The following is an 18,127-nucleotide window of genomic DNA, read 5'->3' as shown; positions in this document are numbered from 1 at the left end:
GGTTACGTACACATGTAGGGATGTGCTGCAGTCAGTAGGTGTCGGCAGTGCAGGGGTTACACACACGTCTGCAGTAAGTAGGTGCCAGCAGTGCAGGGTTTACGTACACATGTAGGGATGTGCTGCAGTCAGTAGGTGCCAGCACTGCAGGGGTTACGTACACATGTAGGGATGTGCTGTAGTCAGTAGCAGGGGTTACACACACGTCTGCAGTCAATAGGTGCCAGCAGTGCAGGGGTTACGTACACATGTAGGGATGTGCTGTAGTCAGTAGGTGCCTGCAGTGCAGGGGTTACACACACATGTAGGGATGTGCTGCAGTCAGTAGGTGCCAGCAGTGCAGGGGTTACACACACATGTAGGGATGTGCTGCAGTCAGTAGGTGCCAGCAGTGCAGGGGTTACACACACATGTAGGGATGTGCTGCAGTCAGTAGGTGCCAGCAGTGCAGGGGTTACACACACATGTAGGGATGTGCTGCAGTCAGTAGGTGCCAGCAGTGTAGGGGTTACGTACACATGTAGGGATGTGCTGTAGTCAGTAGGTGCCAGCAGTGCAGGGGTTACACACACATGTAGGGATGTGCTGCAGTCAGTAGGTGCCAGCAGTGCAGGGGTTACACACACATGTAGGGATGTGCTGCAGTCAGTAGGTGCCAGCAGTGCAGGGGTTACACACACATGTAGGGATGTGCTGCAGTCAGTAGGTGCCAGCAGTGCAGGGGTTACACACACATGTAGGGATGTGCTGCAGTCAGTAGGTGCCAGCAGTGCAGGGGTTACGCACACATGTAGGGATGTGCTGCAGTCAGTAGGTGCCAGCAGTGCAGGGGTTACACACACATGTAGGGATGTGCTGCAGTCAGTAGGTGCCAGCAGTGCAGGGGTTACACACACATGTAGGGATGTGCTGAAGTCAGTAGGTGCCAGCAGTGCAGGGGTTACACACACATGTAGGGATGTGCTGCAGTCAGTAGGTGCCAGCAGTGCAGGGGTTACACACACATGTAGGGATGTGCTGCAGTCAGTAGGTGCCAGCAGTGCAGGGGTTACGTACACATACAGGGATGTTCTGCAGTCAGTAGGTGCCAGCAGTGCAGGGGTTACGTACACATGTAGGGATGTGCTGCAGTCAGTAGGTACCAGCAGTGCAGGGGTTACGTACACATGTAGGGATGTGCTGCAGTCAGTAGGTGCCAGCAGTGCAGGGGTTACGTACACATGTAGGGATGTGCTGCAGTCAGTAGGTACCAGCAGTTCAGGGGTTACGTACACATGTAGGGATGTGCTGCAGTCAGTAGGTGCCAGCAGTAGGGTTGCCACCCGTCCCTTAAAATACAGAACACTTATAAGTTACACATGCTGCAGGGTGTGCAGGGAGCAATATGAATAGTGCTGTCCAGAAACACAATACATGTTCCTGCCTGCACACCCTGGACATGTGTAACTCATAAGTGTGCAGGAAAACATGGCTGAAGTGGCAACCCTAGCCAGCGGTGCATGGGTTACGTACACATGTAGGGATGTTCTGCAGTCAGTAGGTGCCAGCAGTGCAGGGGTTATGTACACATGTAGGGATGTGCTGCAGTCAGTAGGTGCCAGCATTGCAGGGGTTACGTACACATGTAGGGATGTGCTGCAGTCAGTAGGTGCCAGCATTGCAGGGGTTACGTACACATGTAGGGATGTGCTGCAGTCAGTAGATGCCAGCAGTGCAGGGGTTACGTACACATGTAGGGATGTGCTGCAGTCAGTAGGTGCCAGCAGTGCAGGGGTTACGTACACACATGTAGGGATGTGCTGTAGTCAGTAGGTGCCAGCAGTGCAGAGGTTATGTACACATGTAGGGATGTGCTGTAGTCAGTAGGTGCCAGCAGTGCAGGGGTTATGTACACATGTAGGGATGTGCTGCAGTCAGTAGGTGCCAGCAGTGCAGGGGTTACACACACATGTAGGGATGTGCTGCAGTCAGTAGGTGCCAGCACTGCAGGGGTTGCACACACATGTAGGGATGTGCTGCAGTCAGTAGGTGCCAGCAGTGCAGGGGTTACGTACACATGTAGGGATGTGCTGCAGTCAGTAGGTGCCAGCAGTGCAGGGGTTACACACACATGTAGGGATGTGCTGCAGTCAGTAGGTGCCAGCAGTGCAGGGGTTACGTACACATGTAGGGATGTGCTGAAGTCAGTAGGTGCCAGCAGTGCAGGGGTTACGTACACATGTAGGGATGTGCTGCAGTCAGTAGGTGCCAGCAGTGCAGGGGTTACGTACACATGTAGGGATGTGCTGCAGTCAGTAGGTGCCAGCAGTGCAGGGGTTACACACACATGTAGGGATGTGCTGAAGTCAGTAGGTGCCAGCAGTGCAGGGGTTACACACACATGTAGGGATGTGCTGCAGTCAGTAGGTACCAGCAGTGCAGGGGTTACACACACATGTAGGGATGTGCTGCAGTCAGTAGGTGCCAGCAGTGCAGGGGTTACACACACATGTAGGGATGTGCTGCAGTCAGTAGGTGCCAGCAGTGCAGGGGTTACGTACACATGTAGGGATGTTCTGCAGTCAGTAGGTGCCAGCAGTGCAGGGGTTACGTACACATGTAGGGATGTGCTGCAGTCAGTAGGTACCAGCAGTGCAGGGGTTACGTACACATGTAGGGATGTGCTGCAGTCAGTAGGTACCAGCAGTGCAGGGGTTACGTACACATGTAGGGATGTGCTGCAGTCAGTAGGTGCCAGCAGTAGGGTTGCCACCCGTCCCTTAAAATACAGAAAACTTATAAGTTACACATGCTGCAGGGTGTGCAGGGAGGAATATGAATAGTGCTGTCCAGAAACACAATACATGTTCCTGCCTGCACACCCTGGACATGTGTAACTCATAAGTGTGCAGGAAAACATGGCTGAAGTGGCAACCCTAGCCAGCGGTGCATGGGTTACGTACACATGTAGGGATGTTCTGCAGTCAGTAGGTGCCAGCAGTGCAGGGGTTATGTACACATGTAGGGATGTGCTGCAGTCAGTAGGTGCCAGCATTGCAGGGGTTACGTACACATGTAGGGATGTGCTGCAGTCAGTAGGTGCCAGCAGTGCAGGGGTTACGTACACATGTAGGGATGTGCTGCAGTCAGTAGGTGCCAGCAGTGCAGGGGTTACGTACACATGTAGGGATGTGCTGCAGTCAGTAGGTGCCAACAGTGCAGGGGTTACGTACACATGTAGGGATGTGCTGAAGTCAGTAGGTGCCAGCAGTGCAGGGGTTACGTACACATGTAGGGATGTGCTGTAGTCAGTAGGTGCCAGCAGTGCAGGGGTTACGTACACATGTAGGGATGTGCTGTAGTCAGTAGGTGCCAGCAGTGCAGGGGTTACGTACACATGTAGGGATGTGCTGCAGTCAGTAGGTGCCAGTAGTGCAGGGGTTATACACACATGGAGGGATGTGCTGTAGTCAGTAGGTGCCAGCAGTGCAGGGGTTACACACATGTAGGGATGTTCTGCAGTCAGTAGGTGCCAGCAGTGCAGGGGTTACACACACATGTAGGGATGTGCTGCAGTCAGTAGGTGCCAGCAGTGCAGGGGTTACACACACATGTAGGGATGTGCTGCAGTCAGTAGGTGCCAGCAGTGCAGGGGTTACAGACACATGTAGGGATGTGCTGCAGTCAGTAGGTGCCAGCAGTGCAGGGGTTACACACACATGTAGGGATGTGCTGCAGTCAGTAGGTGCCAGCAGTGCAGGGGTTACACACACATGTAGGGATGTGCTGCAGTCAGTAGGTGCCAGCAGTGCAGGGGTTACGTACACATGTAGGGATGTGCTGCAGTCAGTAGGTGCCAGCAGTGCAGGGGTTACGTACACATGTAGGGATGTGCAGTAGTCAGTAGGTGCCAGCAGTGCAGGGGTTACACACACATGTAGGGATGTGCTGCAGTCAGTAGGTGCCAGCAGTGCAGGGGTTACACACACATGTAGGGATGTGCTGCAGTCAGTAGGTGCCAGCAGTGCAGGGGTTTACACACACATGTAGGGATGTGCTGCAGTCAGTAGGTGCCAGCAGTGCAGGGGGTTACACACACATGTAGGGATGTGCTGCAGTCAGTAGGTGCCAGCAGTGCAGGGGTTACACACACATGTAGGGATGTGCTGCAGTCAGTAGGTGCCAGCAGTGCAGGGGTTACACACACATGTAGGGATGTGCTGCAGTCAGTAGGTTCCAGCAGTGCAGTTGTTACACACACATGTAGGGATGTGCTGAAGTCAGTAGGTGCCAGCAGTGCAGGGGTTACACACACATGTAGGGATGTGCTGCAGTCAGTAGGTGCCAGCAGTGCAGGGGTTACACACACATGTAGGGATGTGCTGCAGTCAGTAGGTGCCAGCAGTGCAGGGGTTACGTACACATGTAGGGATGTTCTGCAGTCAGTAGGTGCCAGCAGTGCAGGGGTTACGTACACATGTAGGGATGTGCTGCAGTCAGTAGGTGCCAGCAGTGCAGGGGTTACGTACACATGTAGGGATGTGCTGCAGTCAGTAGGTACCAGCAGTTCAGGGGTTACGTACACATGTAGGGATGTGCTGCAGTCAGTAGGTGCCAGCAGTAGGGTTGCCACCCGTCCCTTAAAATACAGAACACTTATAAGTTACACATGCTGCAGGGTGTGCAGGGAGGAATATGAATAGTGCTGTCCAGAAACACAATACATGTTCCTGCCTGCACACCCTGGACATGTGTAACTCATAAGTGTGCAGGAAAACATGGCTGAAGTGGCAACCCTAGCCAGCGGTGCATGGGTTACGTACACATGTAGGGATGTTCTGCAGTCAGTAGGTGCCAGCAGTGCAGGGGTTATGTACACATGTAGGGATGTGCTGCAGTCAGTAGGTGCCAGCATTGCAGGGGTTACGTACACATGTAGGGATGTGCTGCAGTCAGTAGATGCCAGCAGTGCAGGGGTTACGTACACATGTAGGGATGTGCTGCAGTCAGTAGGTGCCAGCAGTGCAGGGGTTACGTACACATGTAGGGATGTGCTGCAGTCAGTAGGTGCCAGCAGTGCAGGGGTTACACACACATGTAGGGATGTGCTGCAGTCAGTAGGTGCCAGCAGTGCAGGGGTTACGTACACATGTAGGGATGTGCTGAAGTCAGTAGGTGCCAGCAGTGCAGGGGTTACACACACATGTAGGGATGTGCTGCAGTCAGTAGGTACCAGCAGTGCAGGGGTTACACACACATGTAGGGATGTGCTGCAGTCAGTAGGTGCCAGCAGTGCAGGGGTTACACACACATGTAGGGATGTGCTGCAGTCAGTAGGTGCCAGCAGTGCAGGGGTTACGTACACATGTAGGGATGTTCTGCAGTCAGTAGGTGCCAGCAGTGCAGGGGTTACGTACACATGTAGGGATGTGCTGCAGTCAGTAGGTACCAGCAGTGCAGGGGTTACGTACACATGTAGGGATGTGCTGCAGTCAGTAGGTACCAGCAGTGCAGGGGTTACGTACACATGTAGGGATGTGCTGCAGTCAGTAGGTGCCAGCAGTAGGGTTGCCACCCGTCCCTTAAAATACAGAAAACTTATAAGTTACACATGCTGCAGGGTGTGCAGGGAGGAATATGAATAGTGCTGTCCAGAAACACAATACATGTTCCTGCCTGCACACCCTGGACATGTGTAACTCATAAGTGTGCAGGAAAACATGGCTGAAGTGGCAACCCTAGCCAGCGGTGCATGGGTTACGTACACATGTAGGGATGTGCTGCAGTCAGTAGGTGCCAGCAGTGCAGGGGTTATGTACACATGTAGGGATGTGCTGCAGTCAGTAGGTGCCAGCATTGCAGGGGTTACGTACACATGTAGGGATGTGCTGAAGTCAGTAGGTGCCAGCAGTGCAGGGGTTACGTACACATGTAGGGATGTGCTGTAGTCAGTAGGTGCCAGCAGTGCAGGGGTTACGTACACATGTAGGGATGTTCTGCAGTCAGTAGGTGCCAGCAGTGCAGGGGTTACGTACACATGTAGGGATGTTCTGCAGTCAGTAGGTGCCAGCAGTGCAGGGGTTAAACACACATGTAGGGATGTGCTGCAGTCATTAGGTGCCAGCATTGAAGGGGTTACGTACACATGTAGGGATGTGCTGCAGTCAGTAGGTGCCAGTAGTGCAGGGGTTATACACACATGGAGGGATGTGCTGTAGTCAGTAGGTGCCAGCAGTGCAGGGGTTACACACATGTAGGGATGTGCTGCAGTCAGTAGGTGCCAGCAGTGCAGGGGTTACACACACATGTAGGGATGTGCTGTAGTCAGTAGGTGCCAGCAGTGCAGGGGTTACACACATGTAGGGATGTGCTGCAGTCAGTAGGTGCCAGCAGTGCAGGGGTTACACACACATGTAGGGATGTGCTGTAGTCAGTAGGTGCCAGCAGTGCAGGGGTTACGTACACATGTAGGGATGTGCTGCAGTCAGTAGGTGCCAGCAGTGCAGGGGTTACACACACATGTAGGGATGTGCTGTAGTCAGTAGGTGCCAGCAGTGCAGGGGTTACGTACACATGTAGGGATGTTCTGCAGTCAGTAGGTGCCAGCAGTGCAGGGGTTACGTACACATGTAGGGATGTGCTGTAGTCAGTAGGTGCCAGCAGTGCAGGGGTTACGTACACATGTAGGGATGTGCTGTAGTCAGTAGGTGCCAGCAGTGCAGGGGTTACGTACACATGTAGGGATGTTCTGCAGTCAGTAGGTGCCAGCAGTGCAGGGGTTACGTACACATGTAGGGATGTTCTGCAGTCAGTAGGTGCCAGCAGTGCAGGGGTTACGTACACATGTAGGGATGTGCTGCAGTCATTAGGTGCCAGCATTGAAGGGGTTACGTACACACGTAGGGATGTGCTGCAGTCAGTAGGTGCCAGTAGTGCAGGGGTTATACACACATGGAGGGATGTGCTGTAGTCAGTAGGTGCCAGCAGTGCAGGGGTTACACACACATGTAGGGATGTGCTGTAGTCAGTAGGTGCCAGCAGTGCATGGGTTACACACATGTAGGGATGTGCTGCAGTCAGTAGGTGCCAGCAGTGCAGGGGTTACACACACATGTAGGGATGTGCTGTAGTCAGTAGGTGCCAGCAGTGCAGGGGTTACACACATGTAGGGATGTGCTGCAGTCAGTAGGTGCCAGCAGTGCAGGGGTTACGTACACATGTAGGGATGTGCTGCAGTCAGTAGGTGCCAGCAGTGCAGGGGTTACACACACATGTAGGGATGTGCTGTAGTCAGTAGGTGCCAGCAGTGCAGGGGTTACGTACACATGTAGGGATGTGCTGCAGTCAGTAGGTGCCAGCAGTGCAGGGGTTACGTACACATGTAGGGATGTGCTGCAGTCAGTAGGTGCCAGCAGTGCAGGGGTTACGTACACATGTAGGGATGTGCTGCAGTCAGTAAGTGCCAGCAGTGCATGGGTTACACACACATGTAGGGATATGCTGCAGTCAGTAGGTGCCAGCAGTGCAGGGGTTACACACACATGTAGGGATGTGCTGCAGTCAGTAGGTGCCAGCAGTGCAGGGGTTACGTACACATGTAGGGATGTGCTGCAGTCAGTAGGTGCCAGCAGTGCAGGGGTTACGTACACATGTAGGGATGTGCTGTAGTCAGTAGGTGCCAGCAGTGCAGGGGTTACACACACATGTAGGGATGTGCTGTAGTCAGTAGGTGCCAGCAGTGCAGGGGTTACGTACACATGTAGGGATGTGCTGCAGTCAGTAGGTGCCAGCAGTGCAGGGGTTACACACACATGTAGGGATGTGCTGCAGTCAGTAGGTGCCAGCAGTGCAGGGGTTACACACACATGTAGGGATGTGCTGTAGTCAGTAGGTGCCAGCAGTGCATGGGTTACACACACATGTAGGGATGTGCTGCAGTCAGTAGGTGCCAGCAGTGCAGGGGTTACACACACATGTAGGGATGTGCTGCAGTCAGTAGGTGCCAGCAGTGCAGGGGTTACACACACATGTAGGGATGTGCTGTAGTCAGTAGGTGCCAGCAGTGCATGGGTTACACACACATGTAGGGATGTGCTGCAGTCAGTAGGTGCCAGCAGTGCAGGGGTTACACACACATGTAGGGATGTGCTGCAGTCAGTAGGTGCCAGCAGTGCAGGGTTTACACACACATGTAGGGATGTGCTGCAGTCAGTAGGTGCCAGCAGTGCAGGGGTTACACACATGTAGGGATGTGCTGCAGTCAGTCGGTGCCAGCAGTGCAGGGGTTACACACACATGTAGGGATGTGCTGCAGTCAGTAGGTGCCAGCAGTGCAGGGGTTACGCACACATGTAGGGATGTGCTGCAGTCAGTAGGTGCCAGCAGTGCAGGGGTTACGTACACATGTAGGGATGTGCTGCAGTCAGTAGGTGCCAGCAGTGCAGGGGTTACACACACATGTAGGGAAGGGATGTGCTGCAGTCAGTAGGTGCCAACAGTGCAGGGGTTACGTACACATGTAGGGATGTTCTGCAGTCAGTAGGTGCCAGCAGTGCAGGGGTTACACACACATGTAGGGTAGGGATATGCTGGCAGCATATCCCTACCCTACATGTGTGTGTAACCCCTGCATAATGCTGCAGTCAGTAGGTGCCAGCAGTGCAGGGGTTACGTACACATGTAGGGATGTGCTGCAGTCAGTAGGTGCCAGCATTGCAGGGGTTACGTACACATGTAGGGATGTGCTGCAGTCAGTAGGTGCCAGCAGTGCAGGGGTTATGTACACATGTAGGGATGTGCTGCAGTCAGTAGGTGCCAGCAGTGCAGGGGTTACACACACATGTAGGGATGTGCTGCAGTCAGTAGGTGCCAGCACTGCAGGGGTTACACACACATGTAGGGATGTGCTGCAGTCAGTAGGTGCCAGCAGTGCAGGGGTTACGTACACATGTAGGGATGTGCTGCAGTCAGTAGGTGCCAGCAGTGCAGGGGTTACGTACACATGTAGGGATGTGCTGCAGTCAGTAGGTGCCAGCAGTGCAGGGGTTACGTACACATGTAGGGATGTGCTGCAGTCAGTAGGTGCCAGCAGTGCAGGGGTTACACACACATGTAGGGATGTGCTGCAGTCAGTAGGTGCCAGCAGTGCAGGGGTTACGTACACATGTAGGGATGTGCTGTAGTCAGTAGGTGCCAGCAGTGCAGGGGTTACGTACACATGTAGGGATGTGCTGCAGTCAGTAGGTGCCAGCAGTGCAGGGGTTACACTCACATGTAGGGATGTGCTGCAGTCAGTAGGTGCCAGCAGTGCAGGGGTTACACACACATGTAGGGATGTGCTGCAGTCAGTAGGTGCCAGCAGTGCAGGGGTTACGTACACATGTAGGGATGTGCTGCAGTCAGTAGGTGCCAGCAGTGCAGGGGTTACACACATGTCTGCACTCAGTAGTTGCCAGCACTGCAGGGGTTACGTACACATGTAGGGATGTGCTGCAGTCAGTAGGTGCCAGCAGTGCAGGGGTTACGTACACATGTAGGGATGTGCTGCAGTCAGTAGGTACCAGCAGTGCAGGGGTTACACACATGTCTGCACTCAGTAGGTGCCAGCACTGCAGGGGTTACGTACACATGTAGGGATGTGCTGCAGTCAGTAGGTGCCAGCAGTGCAGGGGTTACACACACATGTAGGGATGTGCTGCAGTCAGTAGGTGCCAGCAGTGCAGGGGTTACGTACACATGTAGGGATGTGCTGCAGTCAGTAGGTGCCAGCAGTGCAGGGGTTACACACACATGTAGGGATGTGCTGCAGTCAGTAGGTGCCAGCAGTGCAGGGGTTACGTACACATGTAGGGATGTGCTGCAGTCAGTAGGTGCCAGCAGTGCAGGGGTTACGTACACATGTAGGGATGTGCTGCAGTCAGTAGGTGCCAGCAGTGCAGGGGTTACACACATGTCTGCACTCAGTAGGTGCCAGCACTGCAGGGGTTACACACACATGTAGGGATGTGCTGCAGTCAGTAGGTGCCAGCAGTGCAGGGGTTACACACACATGTAGGGATGTGCTGCAGTCAGTAGGTGCCAGCAGTGCAGGGGTTACACACACATGTAGGGATGTGCTGTAGTCAGTAGGTGCCAGCAGTGCAGGGGTTACGTACACATGTAGGGATGTGCTGCAGTCAGTAGGTGCCAGCAGTGCAGGGGTTACGTACACATGTAGGGATGTGCTGCAGTCAGTAGGTGCCAGCAGTGCAGGGGTTACACACATGTCTGCACTCAGTAGGTGCCAGCAGTGCAGGGGTTACGTACACATGTAGGGATGTGCTGCAGTCAGTAGGTGCCAGCAGTGCAGGGGTTACACACATGTAGGGATGTGCTGCAGTCAGTAGGTGCCAGCAGTGCAGGGGTTACGTACATATGTAGGGATGTGCTGCAGTCAGTAGGTGCCAGCAGTGCAGGGGTTACACACACATGTAGGGATGTGCTGCAGTCAGTAGGTGCCAGCAGTGCAGGGGTTACGTACATATGTAGGGATGTGCTGCAGTCAGTAGGTGCCAGCAGTGCAGGGGTTACATACACATGTAGGAGGGATAATGAGGAGGTGACACAGCAGCAGTAGGATAACTCTACAATCAGGTCAGTGAGTGCCACGCATACATTGTTAAAGAAACTCTTTATTTATTTGTATTTATATGTAAATGTGTGTGTGTATGTGATGCATGTATGGTTGTGTGTGTGTGTGTGTGTGTGTGTGTGTGATGCATGTATGGTTGTGTGTGTGTGATGTGTGTGTGTGTGTGTGATGCATGTATAGTTGTGTGTGTGTAAATGCATGTATGGTTGTGTGTGTGTAAATGCATGTATGATTGTGTTTGTGTTTGTGTGTGATCATGTATGGTTGTGTGTGTGTATGTAAATGCATGTATGGTTGTGTGTGTGTATGTAAATGCATGTATGGTTGTGTTTGTGTGGGTGTGTGTGTGTGATGCATGTATGGTGGGGTGTGTGTGTGTAAATGCATGTATGGTTGTGTGTGTGTGTGTAAATGCATGTACAGTATGTGTGTGTGTGTAAATGCATGTATGGTTGTGTGTGTGTGTGTAAATGCATGTATGGTTGTGTGTGTAAATGCATGTATGGTTGTGTGTGTGTGTGTGTGTAAATGCATGTATGGTTGTGTGTGTGTGTGTAAATGCATGTATGGTTGTGTGTGTGTGTGTAAATGCATGTATGGTTGTGTGTGTGTGTGTAAATGCATGTATGGTTGTGTGTGTGTGTGTGTGTAAATGCATGTATGGTTGTGTGTGTGTGTAAATGCATGTATGGTTGTGTGTGTGTGTGTAAATGCATGTATGGTTGTGTGTGTGTGTGTGTAAATGCATGTATGGTTGTGTGTGGTTGTGTGTGTAAATGCATGTATGGGTGTGTGTGTAAATGCATGTATGGGTGTGTGTGTGTGTAAATGCATTTGTGTGTGTGTAAATGCATGTATGGGTGTGTGTGTGTGTGTAAATGCATGTATGGGTGTGTGTGTGTGTGTGTGTAAATGCATTTGTGTGTGTGTGTGTAAATGCATGTATGGTTGTGTGTGTGTGTGTAAATGCATGTATGGTTGTGTGTGTGTGTGTGTATAAATGCATGTATGTGTGTGTAAATGCATGTATGATTGTGTGTATAAATTTGTGTGTGTGTGTGTAAATGCATGTATAGTTGTGTGTGTGTGTGTGTATAAATGCATGTATGTGTGTGTAAATGCATTTGTGTGTGTGTGTGTGTAAATGCATGTATAGTTGTGTGTGTGTGTGTGTGTGTGTATAAATGCATGTATGGTTGTGTGTGTGTATAAATGCATGTATGGTTGTGTGTGTGTGTGTGTGTATAAATGCATGTATGGTTGTGTGTGTGTGTGTATAAATGCATGTATGGTTGTGTGTGTGTATAAATGCATGTATGGTTGTGTGTGTGTGTGTATAAATGCATGTATGGTTGTGTGTGTGTGTGTGTGTATAAATGCATGTATGGTTGTGTGTGTGTGTGTGTGTATAAATGCATGTATGGTTGTGTGTGTGTGTATAAATGCATGTATGGTTGTGTGTGTGTGTGTGTGTATAAATGCATGTATGGTTGTGTGTGTGTGTGTGTGTAAATGCATGTATGGGTGTGTGTGTGTGTGTGTGTGTATAAATGCATGTATGGTTGTGTGTGTGTGTGTGTGTGTGTATATATAAATGCATGTATGGTTGTGTGTGTGTGTGTGTGTGTATAAATGCATGTATGGTTGTGTGTGTGTGTATAAATGCATGTATGGTTGTGTGTGTGTGTGTGTATAAATGCATGTATGGTTGTGTGTGTGTGTGTGTGTATAAATGCATGTATGGTTGTGTGTGTGTGTGTGTGTATAAATGCATGTATGGTTGTGTGTGTGTGTGTGTAAATGCATGTATGGTTGTGTGTGTAAATGCATGTATGGGTGTGTGTGTGTGTGTGTAAATGCATGTATGGTTGTGTGTGTGTGTAAATGCGTGTGTGTGTGTGTAAATGCGTGTGTGTGTGTGTAAATGCGTGTGTGTGTGTGTGTGTGTAAATGCGTGTGTGTGTGTGTAAATGCGTGTGTGTGTGTGTGTGTGTAAATGCATGTATGATTGTGTGTGTGTGTGTGTGTGTAAATGCATGTATGGTTGTGTGTGTAAATGCATGTATGGTTGTGTGTGTAAATGCATGTATGGTTGTGTGTGTGTGTGTGTGTGTGTAAATGCATGTATGGTTGTGTGTGTGTGTGTGTGTAAATGCATTTATGGTTGTGTGTGTGTGTAAATGCATGTATGGTTGTGTGTGTGTGTGTGTGTAAATGCATTTATGGGTGGGTGTGTGTGTGTAAATGCATGTATGGTTGTGTGTGTGTGTGTGTAAATGCATGTATGGTTGTGTGTGTAAATGCATGTATAATTGTGTGTATAAATGCATGTATGGTTGTGTGTGTGTGTGTGTGTAAATGCATGTATGGTTGTGTGTGTGTAAATGCATGTATGGTTGTGTGTGTAAATGCATGTATGTGTGTGTAAATGCATGTATGGTTGTGTGTGTGTGTAATGCCCAGGGCTGTGCATTGCCTCAGCAGTGTGCACTGTTACAACAACATGGGGCCTATCTAACAAACTTCATTCGGAGCTTGAGGGCCCATGTTTCTGGCGAGCCTACAGACTCGCCAGAAACACCAGTTATGAAGCAGCGGTCTAAAGACCACTGCTCCATAACCCTGTTCGGCCTGCTCTGAGCAGGAGGACAGACATCGCCGGAATTCAACCCGATCGAGTATGATCGGGTTGACTGACAACCCCCTGCTGGCGACCGATTGGCCGCGAGTCTGCAGGGGGCGGCGTTGCACCAGCAGCTCTTGTGAGCTGCTAGTGCAATGCTGAATATGGAGAGCGTATTGCTCTCCGCATTCAGCGATGTCTGTCGGACATGATCCGCACTGTCGGATCAGGTCCGACAGACATTTGTTTAATAGGCCTCCATATGTTTACATTTCTGAAGTGAACATTTTATAAGTATGTGAATAGAGTCCCTGTCAATCTGCAGACTATTCATTGCACTCTGGTGTTTTTTCTTCTCCTGTAACTCTCTTCTGGTATGTGTATATTTATATAGAGCAAATGATTTTAGGTTATTAATTTAGTCCTACATTTGTTGTACTGTTATCCTATGTCTTCTAATATTTTGTGACCCCCATACTAGGCACTTACGTTCCGCTTAAATAAATGCATGACACAAGGAAGATGGGGTTATAAAGGCCGCAGCTTGCTTTATTAAACACCATAAATAATATATCCATAACATTACCAAATAATCAGTTAAACATTTCAATAAAAAACCCCAGGGTGCTTCCCATCCACAAAAAAGTGCCCTTCCTACCACTAAGAAGGGCACGCCCCCATGTAAAAATTCTCCCCTGCCAATCAAACAGGAGGTGCCAACAATCCACTCTGATCAAAACCACCACCAAATAGACAAGCACCTGCACCCCCGCCACCCCAAAGCTACGACATACAGATCAAACCCCCTAAAAAAGGGGAGGGAGGGCAGGAGCTTCTCCTCACACGTTCTGGTCCTGCTCCATGCAAAAAAATACCTGTTGCCCCACTGTCCATTCTCACCTCCTATGGCCAGCCTTGCAGCCTGCTGCCACAAGCTGCCGTGGAAACCTCTTCTGCAAACCACCGCCCATGCAAAAGTCTCCCCTAATCCTGGTCCCCAACAACTGCCTAGCCGTGCACATCCATGTGTACCGTCCCATAGACTCAGAAAAACTAACTCTGCAAACCTTACTCACATTCCTCTTGCATCAAAAGCCACTACCCCTTTCACTTGTGCACACTGGAACTCTCACTCTGTTTTCAACAAGCTCACTTCTTGACCTACTATGTCGTCAAGATCCGGCCCTTACACATACACACATGACTAATGTTTATTTACAAAACAACCCAACAACCCCAATAAAAACAGTAGACTTAGTGTTGGTGCAAATTGGCCACAGCTCCTTTATTTAAAATAAATAACCTTTATAGAAACTTTAATTAACTCAATAAATAACAGTGCAAACATTGTAACCACATTGTACATAACATACACATAAACAGTGGTGCTAGTCCATACTAATTTCTTTATATATATATATATATATATATATATATATATATATATATATATAGCTGTCACTCCACCCACTGGACCCAACCATGCAAGTGATTGAGCCCATCAGCAATAAAACACATAAGTCTCTAGGGAACCCCTTGCCCTTAGAGACCCCCAACTTGAAAGTTCCCCCCATGGGAATACAAAATACCACCACACTAATAAATTGGCCATAACCTGCTGTAATTGTAAGGGCTAGCACCCCCGCCACAGACTGGCCTGAAAACTCTGCCCAGTCCCGCCAACCCCGGAACCTTACTTAAAACCTCCTTAAAGTCAAGGATAAACAACTGCAGACCAAAGTCATTGAGATGCATCCCATCCGGTGAATAAAATTCACCCTGACCCACCTCACTCTGAACCACCCAATCTCCGGACAAAGGACCCAATAAGCTTGTTAATCTTCAGCCTGCTTTTGTCTAACCGCACTGGATCCCAAGCCGCTCTTCAAACCCTCCTGGGCAAGATGTCAGACCATACAATCCTCAATGTAGGATATAAATCCACCAACCTCCCGATATCCCTCTTCATGCTTCTCATCAACTCCCTCTGTGGCAGAAAACCAAGATCATTGCCCCCTGCATGAACCAACAACACAGTTGGAGACTGAAAACGTTTGCAGTAATCCACCACCAGGGGCAACAAATGGTTCGGTGTTAGGGGGCTCCGTTGGGACGGGTTAACATCACACCGGGACTTAGGAAAACCCAACTGCAAGCCATCCACTTTCACTGAAGCCGCTCTCCGAGCCCAATAAATAAAAGAGTGGCCGACTAGCCACAAATGTTCCATACCTAGAACACAGAAAGTAAAATTAACCAAAAATATTAAACACTCAGTTCGGGGCGGACATACCGGCAAAACCTTCTTGATCCCCACCTACCAATGCCCTTAACCACTGTATCAGATAATCCCCTCACCGAAGCCTCAGTTGCCGCCCCTATGCGGAAAGAATGAGACCCAAATTCCCTTGCATTAAAACCCAACTGACCCAATGATTTGTTTAAAACCGCCCTGAACTGGAACTGCGACAAAGGCCTACCGTCCTGATGGACCAACAACGAACCCCCCCACCAGGGGCCGAACACTCAAATAAGTCTTCAGACAGAGCCAAGGACAAACTTCCAAACCACTAGGAAAAAGGACTATTGTCCTACCCTTTCCCAACTGGTCCGTTTTACTCCTCCTCAGAAATATCTCAACTTTGGAAGTAAACAAGGACACATCTGCCAACGCCAAAACGCCCATACATGATACATTTTTACTAACTAGCTCCAACATTCGGAATGCCCCAAAAAATGCGAAGACAAAAGCCAAACGGAACAAATATGCCTCAAAATCAGACACACATACCACCTCCAATACACGATAAATACTGTTTAACAACGAGAAAGTAATAGGGCGCCTCCTATCAGGGGGCAACCCCACTGAACCCTTCTTCAACCCCTTGAGGACCTGCCAAACACAAAAACCCTTAGTAATATCTCTCAAACCTAATAATTTAAAGCGAAAGGCTAACGCCGCCAAAGCCTATCCATAGCAGAATGCGACAAGTTCAAAGATCCCCACTCCCACATCCATTCCAACAAGAAAACTGAGATCAGATACCCCTTCACACACCACCTTGGAAGACAGCCTCGACTCCTATTCCCACCACACTTTAGAGTAAGCCGCCCAAGTACCTGGTGCCAGTGAATCCTTTATCAGTCTAGCCAGTCGTCCACTTCAAGCCGCCACAGGGAACTCGGGCATATACATCCCTCCACGTCTGCATGAGGGGCCAACTCCCGAAAACGCTGTCACTGAAAGCAAGAAAGGGAGTCTGCTATAGAATTGCAAACGCCTGGAATGTGTTTAGCCTTAATGCAAGCATTCATCTGCAAACATTTCAGGACCAGCAATCTCAACAATCTCAATACAGGTAAAGACGTCACTGTCAATGTATTCAACGCATACACAACACCCATATTATCAGAATAGAATACAACCGACCGATTGCACAAATCAACCTCCCAGACAAATAACGAAACCACGATCGGAAACAACTCCAAAAACACCGAGTTCTTAACCAAACCCAATGCACACCATTCAGCCGGCCACTCAGCTACACACCAGTGACCCATAAAATAGGCCCCGAAACCACAACCCCCTGCCGAATCAGTCACAAGCCCCAACTCTTCATTGGACACTTTAACAGACTGAATCAAAGTCGAGCCATTAAAGCTCATCAGAAAACGCCTCCAAACTTTCAAATCTTTCATCTCTTTGGATAACCATATTAACTGATGCAGTTTTGACACCCCAGCAGTAGCCAAAGATAACCTCCTGCAGAAAACCCTCCCTATCGGGATAATTCTACACGCAAAGTTAAACTTGCCCACCAAGGATTGGAGCTCCCGGAGCGTAACCTTCTTCACCATCAATGAACGGTCAATCACTTCTAATAGGTCAGACACCTTGTCACTAGGAAGCCTACATTCCATGTTCACCGAATCAATTGTAATACCCAAAAATTCGAGTGAAGTCACAGGACCCTCAGATTTTCCAAGTGCAATGGGTACACCAAAGTCAGACGCCACCTTGCGACAAACATCCCTCAAGATTCTACAAGTCCCCGAACCAGCCGGGCCCACAAACAAGAAGCTGTCAAGGTAGTGAACCAATGACGACAGGCCTGACCGTTCCGAAACCACCCATTCAAGAAATGTGCTAAAATGCTCGAAGAGCGAACATGAGATGGAGCATCCCATTGGCAAACACAGGTCAACATAGTAAAGGCCATCCATACAACAGCCCAACAAATGGTGTGATGTCGGGTGTACCGGCAGAAGCCTAAAGGACGCCTTGATATCAATTTTTGCCAACAATGCAGAAGGACCCGCCTCCCTAACCAAACCAACTGCCTGATCAAAAGATGCGTATTTACTCGAAGTCAACTCTTGCGGAATACCATCATTAACCGATCCCCCTTTTGGGAAAGATAAATGATGGATTAGCCTGAACTTTCCAGTCTCCCTTTTCGGAACCACCCCAAGGGGGGATATCCTCAAATCTGCAATTGGAGGACCCACAAATGGACCAGCCATGCTACCCAAAGACACCTCCTTCTGCAGTTTGTCAAGGACCACACCCGGCCACAAACGAGCAGACTATAAATTTCCGCGAAAAACCCCACCACCCCCTTGTGACGGAATCACAAAACTGAACTGGAAACCATGAAGCAACAACACCGCTTTCTCACGACAACCCCAACGCCTAGCATACAGGACGAGCCAAGGTTCCATCACGCCTATTTTCACCAGAGTCACCCCCTCAACGGCTCTGCCCGGCTTACCCTTTCGGAAACACTTCGCGTAGGGGTGTGAGCCCCCACACGCAGAGCATTCGTGTTTAAACTTGCACGTGGCTCCCCATTTACAGAATTTCTCATTATACGCAAAGCAATGCCCTCTCTTAA

General features: G+C 49.9%; 1 protein-coding gene across 1 annotated transcript in view; it reads left to right on the top strand.

Annotated features, from left to right (window-relative positions):
• Positions 1-10,570: 10,570 nt before the first annotated feature.
• The window catches only part of CGREF1 (cell growth regulator with EF-hand domain 1), a 206,189-nt gene continuing 198,632 nt past the window's right edge, over positions 10,571-18,127 (top strand). The window contains exon 1 of the mRNA XM_053709406.1: positions 10,571-10,611. The gene's annotated coding sequence lies outside the window, so the exon portion shown is untranslated. The remainder of the gene's footprint in view (positions 10,612-18,127) is intronic.

The sequence above is a fragment of the Bombina bombina genome, chromosome 4 (assembly GCF_027579735.1).
Source record: "Bombina bombina isolate aBomBom1 chromosome 4, aBomBom1.pri, whole genome shotgun sequence".
NCBI lineage: Eukaryota > Metazoa > Chordata > Amphibia > Anura > Bombinatoridae > Bombina > Bombina bombina.
Note: the sequence above shows the minus strand (reverse complement) of the source record. Positions and strands in the feature narration are given on the sequence as shown.